We start from the raw sequence: 12979 nt of genomic DNA on the forward strand, positions 1-12979 counted from the left end.
AAGCAAGCAAAAATACTGGAGCTGAAAAATTTAATAACTGAAATAAAAATATTTAGTATAGAAGGTCAACAGAAGATATAAACAAACAAAAGAAAGAAACAGTAAACTTATTTATAGGATGATTGAAATTATTGAGTCTGAGAAGAAGAAAGAAAAATAGAATGAAGAACATGAACAGAGCCTAAGGGATTTGGGGAAAATCATTAAGGGAAAACCATTATGGGAGTCCCAGAAGGGAAGGAAAAAGAGGAATGGGCAAAAGTAATATCTGAAGAGTTAGTGGCTAAAAACTATACAAATTCGTTGAAACACATGAAACTACAAATCCAAGAAATTCATCAAAATCTGTGTAGCATAATTCCAAAAAAGAGCCATACAGAAACACATTATAATCAAACTGTCAAAAGCCAAAGCCAAAGCCAAAGAAAGAATATTGAAAGTAGCAGGAGAGAAGTGAATAATCCTGTATAAGGGATCCTCAATAGGCTTATTATCAATTTTCTTATCAGAAACCTAGGAGATCAGAAGGAAGTAGAATGACAAATTTGAAATGCTAAAAGAGGAGTTTCAGTCAAGATGGTGGAGTGGTAGGACTACGAGCTCGCCTCTCCTCATGACTACAATGAAACCAAAACTGAATACTAAACAACCATCAAAAAAAGACAGGAAACTAGCAAAAAAAAGATCTTCTTCTGCAACTGGAAACATAAAGAGGGAACCACATCAGGATGGTAGGAGGGGCATGCTTGTGATATATTTGGGCCCCATACCCCCTAGTTGGGCAACCCACAAGCTAAAGATTCGTTAAATTGCAGAGGCCCTCCCACAGGAGAGAGAACTCTAAGCCCCACGTCAGGCTCTCCAGCTCGGGTGCTGGCATCAGGAAGAGAAAGATACCCCAGGACATCTGTTTTGAAGGCCAAGGGGCTTGGCTCTTGAAGCCTCACAGGACTGAGAGAAACAGAGACTCCATTCACTTGAGAAGCATACTCGGAAACTCATATGCACCAGGTCCAAGGGCAGAGGCAATTACTTCATAGGATCCTGTGACAGATCTGCCTGCTGGATTTGGAGGGTCTCCTGGGGACATGGGGGACGGCTGTGGCTCAACCAGGGACAAAAAACCTGGTGGTGGACATTCCAGGAGTATTAATCTACATGAGCTTTCCTGGAGGCTGACATCTTGATTGGATCATTAGCACCAAGACCTAGCCCCACCCAAAATCCTGTAGGGAAGCCTCAGGCCAAAGAACATATAGGGTGGGAACACAGACACACCCATCATCCGACTTCATAAGCTACAACTGCCTCTAGACACAGCCCTACCCACCAGGGTTCCAGGACCAAACTTCACCTAGCAGTGGGCAGGCATTGGCTCTTCCTGCCAGAAAACCTGCATAAGCCTCTAGTCCAGCCTCATCCAACAGAGGAAGATACTAGAAATAAGAAAAGAATAATCCCAAAGCCTGTGGAAGGAATCCACAAACACATAGAAAAATAGATGATATGAGGAAGCAAAAGAATATCTCCCAGGCCAAGGCACAAGGTAAAATCCCAGAAGAAGTAATAAGTGATGAGAAGATAGGCAATTTATCTGAGAGGGAGTTTAAAGTAATGATGGTGAAGATGTTCAGTGAACTCAAGAGGAGTATAGATGCACAGAGTGAAGTTTTTAGCAAAGAATTGGAAAACATAAAGAATACCCAAACAGAGTTGAAGAATAAAATCACTGAAATGAACAATACACTAGAAGGAACCAAGAATAGCCTAAATGAGGCAGAAGAACAGATCAGTGAGCTAGAAAATAGATTAGTGGATATCACTACTTCAGAAGAGAAAAAAGAAAAAAAAGGAATAAAGATAGTTTAAGAGAACTCTGGGACAACGTGAAGCACACTAATATTCGCATTATAGAGGTCCCAGAATGAGGAGAGAGAGAAAGGACCTGAGCAAAATTTTGGAGAGATAATCACTGAAAAATTCCCCAACTTGAAAAAGGAAACAGTCACCCATGTCCTGGAAGTGCAAAGAGTACCACACAGAATCAACCCAAAGAGGAACACATCAAGGCACATAGTCATCAAATTGACAACAATTAAGGATAAGGAGAAAATATTACAATTAGCAAGAGAAAAGCAACAAATAACATACAAGGGAACTCCCATAAGATTATCAGCTGATTCTTCAGCAGAAACTACAGGCCAGAAGGGAGTGGCACAATATATTTAAAGTGATGCAAAGGGGAAGCTTACAACCAAGAATACTCTATCCAGCAAGGCTCTTGTTCAGACCTGGAGAAATCAAAAGCTTCACAGATAAACAAAAACTAAATATTTCAGCACCACCAAACCAGCTTTACAACAAATGTTAAAGGGCCTTCTCTAGTCATCAAAACATAAGAAAAGAGAACAAAAAGAAGGAAGAGGAAACAAAAGAGACCTACAAAAGATTGCTTTGGCTGTTTGGGGTCTTTTGTGGTTCCTTATAAATTTTGGAATTGTTTGTTTTAGTTCTGTGAGGAATTTTGTGAAAATTTTGATGGGAGTTGCACTGGATCTGTGGATTGCTTTGGGTAGTGTGGTCACTTTGATAGTGTTGATTCTTCCACTCCAAGAGCACAAGAAATCTTTCAATTTCTTTGTGTCACTTTGGTTTTCAGAGTGTAGGTATCCTCCCTGGTTAAGTTTATTTCTAGGTATTTTGTTGTTTTTGATATAATGGAAATGTCTCTGCCAGTTATAGAATTCTGGCTTCTGAAGTGAAAAAAAAGTGAATGAATGGCCGCAAATGGCAAAATATCCCTCTTTTTTATGGGTGAGTTGTATTCCATTCCATATATATATATTGCATCTCCATTATCTATTCAACTATTGATGTGCACTTAGGATGCTTCCATATCTTGGCAATTATAAATAATGTTGCTGTTAATAGCAGGGTGTATGTATTTTTGAGTTAATTCTTATTTTATGGTTGGCTTTATTCCTTTGGTAACTATGGAAGTTTAAAAACCTAAAGCTCTAAATGTTCTTAGAGACAATGAATTCATATACATAAATTTAAAAATATATATGCATTAAGAAAATGATATACCAAGCCAGGGAAGACATAGAGGAAACTTAAAAGACAGATTACTAAATGAAGGAAGTCAGTCTGAAAAGGCTACAAACTGTACGATTCCAACCAAATGACATTCTGGAAAAGGCAAAGCTGCAGAAACAATAAAAAGATCATGGTTTCCAGGGGTTTGGTGAGAGGGAGGGATGGAGGAAAGAATAAATGAAGCACAAGGGATTTTTAGGGCAATAAAATTATTCTGCATGATACTATAGTGGTGGCTATATGTCATTATGCATTTGTCAAAACCCATAGAACTTACAACATCAAGCGTGAACCCTAATGTAAACTGTATTCTTGGTTGATAATAGTGTGCCCATGTTGGTTCATTGATTGTACCAAATATGCCACACTGATAAGGGATATTGAGGGTAGGGAAGTATATATGTGTGGGTGGGGAGAGCTATGTGGCAACTCTATTTTCTGCTCAGTTCTGCTGTAAACCTGAAACTGTTATAAAAATACAGTCTATTTTTTTAAAAGATAAAATGCTAAAAGAACAAAAGGTATCAACTAATAATTCTATGTCCAAAAATAACTTGTCCTTCAAAATGATGGAGAAATTATGACTTTTAAAAGTAGCAAGAGCTGATGAAATTCAATACAATTAGATCCACTCTATATGAAATACTAAAGAGGGGTCCTTCAGGTTGAAATAAAAAAAAAAACTCAAAGATATAGGAAGACAAAAACATCTCCAGTAAAGTTAAATATATGGGCAAATATAAATGGCAATATTAAGGTAATTTTGGTTTGTAACTCCACGTATTTTCTACAGGGTTTAAAAGATAAGTGCATGAAAATAATTAAAATATACGTTATTATTTATACAACATATAAAGATGTAATTGGTAACATCAATAACCTAAAAGAAGGACAGAAATGTATAGGTGTATAGCTTTTTAAACAAATGAAGTTAAATTGGTATCAATTTAAATTAAATTTTTATAACTCTAGCATGTTATATATAATCTCACTTGGAACCAGAAAATATCTATAGAATATACACAAATGAATGAAAAGAGGAGCAAATATATCACTATAGAATGATCAAAGTACAAAATTATACAGTAATGGAGGAAATAAATGACCAAAAACATCTATAAGACATAGAGAAACAAATTGCAAAATGGCAGTATAAATCCTACCATATCAGAAATTACTTTAAATCTAAATGGGTTAAACTTTCAATTAAAAGGGATAGATTGGCAGGATGGATGAAAAAACATAATACAACTATATGCTGTATACAGGGAGTTCTCCAAGTTGAAATGAAAGAACATTTACTAATAATGTGAAGTTATGTGAAAATATAAAACTCACTGGTTAAGGTAAATATATAGACAGAATACCCCAATATTTTAATAGTTATGCATACATCATTTTTAACTCTAATATACAAATTCAAAGACAAAATTATTAATTATAGTTATAACTACAATAATTAGATAATGTATACACAATATAAAATACATGAGTTGTGACATAACATCAAGTGTGAGTAGGGGACTCAAAGTGTAGAGTTTCTGTGTGAGAGAGGAATTAATTTGATACCTTAAAATAGACTATTATATTTTTGTGATCCCTATAATAATTACAAAGGGAAAAGTCCTTGTAGTTGATATACAGATATAAAGGGAAAAAGATAAAGCCATATCCCTACAAAATAATCAATAAATTACAAAAGACAATAAGAGCAAAAAAAGGGACAAAAGAACCATAGAACATACCAAAAATTGAACAAAATGACAATAGTACATACTTACCTATCAATAATTACTTAAACGTTTTAACAATTTCTTTTACTCAATATATTTAAAATATTATTATTTTAACATGTAATCAACGTTAAGAAATTATAAATGAAATATTTTACAATTTTGTTTTTCATACTGTTTTTGAAATCTGGTGTGCAAACTAAAAGCTCGTCACAATGCAGAAGCCAAATTTTCTTTTCTCTTTCAGTGTAGATTAAGGAGTTTAATTGTATAAATAAAATCTATATATTTAAGGTTCACAACATTATGACTATATATATATATATAATTTATATGTTATATATAATATATAATGTCACAGCATTATGACTTTATATATTTATAGTATATATTTTACATATAAATAATTATACTACCATTAGGAGTATTAACATATCTTGTCTTCACAGTTACCTTTTTTGTATGTGCAATGAGACCTCCTGAAATCCATACTCAGCAAATTTCCAGTATTCAATACAGTATTATTAGCCACAGTCATCATGCTGTACATGACATCTCTAGATTTTTCATCCTATGTAACCATAATTTTGTAGCCTTTGATGAACAACTCCTCATTTCCCTCACCACATGACCCTGGTAACTACTGTTCTACTTTGTCTCTATGTATTTGACTTTTAGATTGCACATATAAATGATATCAGCAGTATTATTTTTTCTTTTGGCAAGAAACGTATTTCACTTCGCATGATAACTTACAGGTTCATTCATGTTTTTCCAAATGGAGGAAATATTTTTAATACTTAAATAATATTCCTTTTTAATGTATATACACTAGTTTCCTTATCCTTCTATCTGTTCTCAAATACTTCATCTGTTTCCATGCCTTGGCTATTGTAAATAATGTTGTAATATATATGGGAGTTCATATTTTTTTTCAAGGTACTAATTTCCATTCCTTTGGCTATATATCCAGAATAGTGAATGCTGGATCATATGATAGTTCTATCTTTAGGATTTTGCTTGTTTGTTTTTCAAAATCTGAATACTGTTTTCCATCATAGTTGTACAAATTTATTTTCACACCAACAGTGTGCAAGGGTTCCTCTTTTCTCACATCCTTGTTAACAGTTGGTATCTTTAATTTTTTTGATAATAGCATCTTAACAGCTGTAAAATGATATCTCATTGCTTTTATTTGCATATCCTTGATGATAAGTGATGTTGAGCACTTTTAATACACCTATTGGCTATTTATATCCTTTTTTTGGAAACGTAAATACTCAGATCCTTTACCCATTTTTAAAAGAGTTACATAAATCAACAGCAAGAATTCAAACTGTTTTACTGTTTAAGTTCTTATGTTTAAGTATTTAATATATTTAGGTTGATTTTTGTGTATGGTGTAAGATAAAGGTTCAATTTATTTATTTTGCATTCCAATACCATTTGTTGAAGAGACTATATTCTCTCTCCATTGTGTATCCTTGGCATCCTTGTAAAAAACTTAGTAACTATTTATGCTTTAGTTTATTTCTAGGCTCTCTATTCTGTTCCATTGATTCATGTGTCTGTTTTTATACTAGTTCAATACATTTTTGGTTACTATAGCTTTGGAACATGATTCAAAATCAGGAAGTGTGATGCCTCCAACTCTATTCTTCTTTTTCAAAATTATTTGGTCTTTTGCTTTTATTTGGGGTTCCATACACATTTTGAATTTTTTTTAAATTTCTGCAAAAAATGTCTTGAATTTTGAAATAGTGTTGAAGTTGTTGATTCCTTTGGGGAATATAGATATTTTAACAATATTCATTCCTCCAATCCATGATCATGAGGTATTTTTTCATTTATCTGTGTCTTCAATTTCTTTCATTAATGTTTTATAGTTTTGAGTATACAGATATTCCATATCCTTGGTTAAATTTATTCCTAAATATATTATTCTTTACTTATGATTTTTTTTCTTGATTTTCTTTTCAGAGAGATCACTGTTGGTGTAAAGGAATATAACTGATATTTGTATGTAAATTTTATATCCTTGAACTTTACTCAATTCACTTATTCTCACAGGTTTTTGGTGGAGTCTTTATGGTTTCCTATATGTTATCTACAAACAGAGATCATTTTACTCCTTTCTTTCTGAATTGGATGAATTTTATTTATTTTTCTTGTCTGACTGCTGTTAATAGCACTTCCATTACTATGTCGAATAGAGTGGTAAGAGTAGAATTCTTACCTTGCACTAGATCTTAGAGGAAAATATTTCAGTTTTCTCCTATTGGTTATGATGTTAGCTGTGGGCTCTTCATAAATGGCTTTACTGGGTTGAGGAAATTTCCTTTCTCTAAATAATTTGCTGATAATATTTTTCAAAAATGGATGTTGAACTTTGTCAAATTGTTTGTCTACATCTATTAAGATGATTATGTAATTTTTCACTTTTATTTTGTTAATGTGGAGTATCACATTGATTTGTATATGTTGAATTATCTTACATCCCAGGAAAAAATTCCATTTGGTAATGCTGTATAAATTTTTAAGATGCTGTTGAGATAAGTTTCTTGAATTCATAGAAGATTTTTGCATCTAGGTTTATCAAAGATACTATTCTTTAGTTTTCTTGTGGTGTCTGTGTCTAGCTTTGGTATCAGGGTGCTGCTGGCCTCATAAAATATTTTGGAAGTATTCTCTATACTTCAATATTTGTGAAGGATTTAAGAAGGACTGGTGTTTATTCTTCCACTATTTGTTAAATATCAACCATGAAGACATCTGGCCCTGGACATTTTTTTAGATGTTTTTGATTACTGCTTCAATCTCCTCATTTGTTTTTGGTCTGTTGAGGCTTTCTGTTACATCTTGATTCAATATTGGTAGGTTGTATACTTACAGGAATTTATTTCTCCAAAGTTATCCTATTTGTTTACCTTAACTGTTCGTAATAGTACTTTATGAACTTTTTCATTTTTGAGGCATCCTTTGTAATTTTCTCCTTTCATTTCTTATTTTATTTATATGTGATATTTCTATTTTTTCTTGTTAGGCTAGGCGACAATTTGTTGATATATATTTATACGTATATGTGTATATATATATATATATATATACACATATACATATAATTGAAATATAGTAGACATACAATATTACATGTTACAGGTGTAAAATATAGTGATTCAGAATTTTAAAGATAATATTCCATTTATAGTTATCATAAAATATTTTCTATATCCCTCATGCTGTACAATATATCCTTATAGCTTATTTTATACCTAATAGTTTGTACCCTTTAATCTCCTACTTCTATATTTCCCCTCTCCCACTACTCTCTCTACTGGTACCACTAGTTCATTCTCTATATCTGTGTGTCTACTTCTTTTTTGTTATATTCACTAGTTAGTTGTATTTTATGGACTCCACATATAAGTAATATCATGCAGTATTTGTCTTTCTCTGTCTGACTTATTTCACTTAACAATATGCCCTCCAAGTCCATCCATCTTGCTGCAAAGGCAAAATGTCATTTTTTTATAGGCTTAGTAGTATTCCATTGTGTGTGTGTGTGTGTGTGTGTGTGTGTTTGTGTGTGTTTGTGTGAGTGTCCATCATATTTAACCCATTCATCTGTCATGGGCATTTAGGTTGCTTCTATATCTTGGCAATTGTAAATAATGCTGCTATGACCATTGGGATACATGTGTGTTTTTGAATTAGAGTTTTTGTTTTTTCAGATATATACCCATGAGTGGAATTGCTGGGTCATATAGTAATTTTATGTTTAGTTTATTGAGAGACCTCCATACTATTTTTGAGAATGTTTCCATCAATTTGTATTCCCAATAACGGTATACAAGGATTCCCATTTGTCTACAAAATTGCCACCTTTTAAAAATGATGTAGAGTCAGCTTACAATGTTGTGTAAATTTTTGGTGTACAATATAATAGTTCAGTTATATATGTACATATGTATATTTGTATTCATATTCTTTTACAATATAGATTACTACAAGATATTGAATATAGTTCCCTGTGCTATACAGTATAAATTTGTTATTTATCTATTTTACATATAGTAGTTAGTATCTTCAAATCTCAAAATCCCAATTTATCCCTTCCCACCCTCTTCTCCCTGGTAACCATAAGTTTGTTTTCTATGTCTGTCACTCTGTTTCTGTTTTGTACATAAGTTCATTTGTCTTTTTGTTTTTCAGATTCCACTTATAAGTAATATCACATGGTATTTTTATTTCTTTATGACGCTTATTTCACTTAGAATGACAATCTCCAGGTAAATCTATGTTGCTGAAAATAGCATTATTTTATTATTTTCTTTATCATTGAACAGTATTCCATCATATAAATATGCCACAACTTCTTTATCAGTCATCTGTTAATGGATATTCAGGTTGATTCCATGTCTTGGCTATTGTAAATAGTGCTGCTTGAATATTAGAGTGCATATATACTTTCTTTTTTTTAAACCATTTTTTAAAACTGAGTTATAGTCATTTTACAATGTTGTGTCAAATTCCAGTTTACAGCACAATTTTTCAGTTACACATGAACACACATATATTCATTGTCACATGTTTTTCACTGTGAGCTAGCACAGGATCTTGTATATATTTCCCTGTGCTATAAAGTGTAATTTTGTTTATGTATTCTGCATATGCCTGTCAGTATCTACAAATGTTGAACTCCCAGTCTATCCCTTCCAATCCCCCGCCCCCTTAGCAACCACAAGTTTGTATTCTATGAGTCTGTTTCTTTTTTGTATTTATGTTCTTTTATTTTTTTAGATTCCAAATATGACTGATCTCATATGGTACTTTTCTTTCTCTTTCTGGCTTACTTCACTTAGAATGACATTCTCCAGGGACATCCATGTTGCTGCAAATGGCATTATGTTGTCAGTTTTTATGGCTGAATAGCTTTTCATTGCATAAATATACCACCACTTCTTTATCCAGTCATCTGTTGATGGACATTTAGGTTGTTTCCATGTCTTCGCTTTTGTAAATAGTGCTGCTATGAACCTTGGGGTGCAGGTGTCCTTTTGATGTAGGGTTCCTTCTGAATATATGCCCAGGAGCAGGATTACTGGGTCATATGATAAGTCTATTCCTAGTCTTTTGAGGAATCTCCATACAATTTTCCACAGTGGCTGCACCAAACTGCATTCCCACCAGCAGTGTAGGAAGGTTCCCTTTTGTCCACAGCCTCTCCAGCATTTGTCATTTGTAGACTTTTGAATGATGGCCATTCTGGCTGATGTGAGATGATACCTCATTGTAGTTTTGATTTGCGTTTCTTTGATAATTAGTGATACTGAGCATTTTTTCATGTGCCTACTGATCATTTGTATTTCTTCCTTGGAGAATTGCTTGTTTAGGTCTTCTGCCCATTTTTGGATTGGGTTGTTTGTTTATTTTTTCTTATTAAGTCATATGAGCTGCTTATATATTCTGGAGATCAAGCCTTTGTCAGTTTCATCATTTGCAAAAATTTTCTCCCATTCCATTGGTTGTCGTTTTGTTTTACTTATGGTTTCCTTTGCTGTTCAGAAGCTTGTAAGTTTCATTAGGTCCCATTTGTTTATTCTTGCTTTTATTTCTATTGCTTGGGTAGAATGCCCTAGGGAACATTTCTGAGATGTATACCATATAATGTTTTGCCTATATTTTCTTCTAGGAGGTTTATAGTGTCTTGTCTTATGTTTAAGTCTTTGATCCATTTTGAGTTTCTTTTTGTGTATGGAGTGAGGGAATATTCTAACTTCATTGATTTACATGCAGCTGTCCAGTTTTCCCAACACCAATTGTTGAAGAGAATGTCTTCACTCCATTGTATGTTCTTGCCTCCTTTGTCAAATATTAATTGATGAAACGTTTGTGGGTTTAGTTTTAGGCCCTCTCTTCTGTTCCATTGATCCATATGTCTGTTTTTGTACCAACACCATGCTGTTTTTATTACTGTAGCTCTGTAGTATTGTATGAAGTTTGGAAGAGTTATTCCTCCAGCTTCATTCTTTTTCTTTTTCTTGGCATTGCTTTGGCAATTCTGGGTCTTTCGTGATTCCATATAAATTTTAGGATTTCTTGTTCTAGTTTTGTGAAAAATATCCTTGATAATTTGATAGAAATCACATTAAATCTGTAGATAACTTTGGGTAGTATGGTCATTTTAACAACATCAATTCTTCCAATCCAAGAACATGGGATATCATTCCATTTCTCTAAGTCAACTTTAATTTCCTTAGTTAATGTTTTACAGTTCTCCACATATAAGTTTTCCACTTCCTTAGTCAGATTTATTCCTATGTATTTTATTCCTTTGGATGGGATTTTAAAAGACATTGCTTCTTTATGTTCCTTTTCTATCAATTCATTGTTCAAAAAAAGAAATACCATTGATTTTTGTATGTTTAATATTGTATCCCAATACCTTGTTGAATTATTTTATCAGCTCTGGTAGTTTTTGTGTGGAATTTAGAGTTTTCTATATATAATATCATATAATCCACATATAGTGACAATTTTTCCTCTCCTCTTCCAAATTGGATCCCCTTTATTTCTTTTTCTTGTCTAATTGCTATAGCTAGGACTTCCAATACTATATTAATTGAAATAGTGAGAGTGAGCATCCTTTCCTTCTTTCTGGTTTTAGCAGGAAGCATTTCAAATTTTCACTGGTATTATGCTGGCTGTAGGTTTATCATAAATAGCTTTTATTAGGTTGAGATGTGTTTCCTGTATTCTCACTTTCATTAGACTTTTTACCATAAGTAGGTGTTGAATTTTATCAAATGCTTTTTCTGCTTTTATTTAGGTGATCATGAGATTTTGGCCTTTCTCTTATTGATGTGGTATATCACATTGATTGATATGCATATATTGAGCCATTCTTATGTCCCTAGGATCAACCCAACTTGATCGTGGTGTATAATTTTTTATGTGATGTTGCATTCTGTTGGCAAATATTTTATTGAAAATTTCTATATGTATGTTAATCAATGGTATTGGCCTATAACTTTCCTTTTTTATAGTGTCTTTTTCTGACTTTGTTATCACGGTAATGTTGCCTTTATAGAATGACTTTGGGAGTATTTCCTAGTCTTCAGTGTTTTGGAAAATTTTGACAAAGATTGGTATGAGCTCTTCTTTGTATGTCTGATAGAATTCCCCAATGAATCCATCTTATCTTGGACTTTTGTGTGCAGGGAGTTTTTTTTTTTTTATTGCTGATTCCATTTCACTTCTAGTTATTGGTCTATTAAAATAATCTATTTCTTTTTGATTCAGTTTAGAGGACTGTATGTTTCTAGGAACTTGTCCATTTCTTCTAGTTTGTGCAAATTATTGCCATATTGTTGTTCATAGTATTCTTTTTTTTTTTTGGTATTTATGTGGTGTTGGCTGTAATTTCTCCATTTTCATTTCTTATTTTGTTTATTCATATCCTCTCTCTTTTCTTCTTGGTGAACCTGGCAAGAGTTTTCTCAATTTTGTTTAGTCTTTCAAAAACCCTGTGCTTGGTTTGATTGAATTTTTCTATTTTCCATTTTATATATTTTCTACCTGATTTTTATTATTTCTTTCCTTCTGCTGACTTTAGATTTTGTTCTTCTTTTCCTAATCTTTTATGTGGTAGGTTAGGTTGCTTATTTGAGACTGTTGTTTTTTGAAGAAGACCTGTATTGCCATGAACTTCCACCTCAGGATTTCTTTTGCTGTATACCATAGATTTCATGTGATTGTGTTTTCATTGTCATTTGTCTCAAAGTATTTTTTAATTCATTTCATCGTTGAACTATTTGTATTTTAGTAGTGTGTTGTTTAGTCTCTGTGCAGTTGGTTTTTTCTCATTTGTTATTCTGTAGTTGATTTCCAGTTTCATGCCACTGTGGTCAAAAATATGCTTGAAATAATTTCTATCCTCTTGAATTTATTGAGGCTTTTCTTGTGCCTGAGTATGTGGTCTATCCCAGAGAATGTTTCATAAGCACTTGAGAAGAATATATATTTAGGTTTTTTAGATTGTAATGTTCTTAAAATATCAACCAAGTCCAACTGTTCTATTTTATCATTTAGTATCTCCATTGCTTTATTGATTTTCTGTCTGGAAGACCTGCCAATGATATTAGTGG

The sequence above is a fragment of the Camelus dromedarius genome, chromosome X (genome assembly GCF_036321535.1).
Source record: "Camelus dromedarius isolate mCamDro1 chromosome X, mCamDro1.pat, whole genome shotgun sequence".
NCBI classification, from domain to species: domain Eukaryota; kingdom Metazoa; phylum Chordata; class Mammalia; order Artiodactyla; family Camelidae; genus Camelus; species Camelus dromedarius.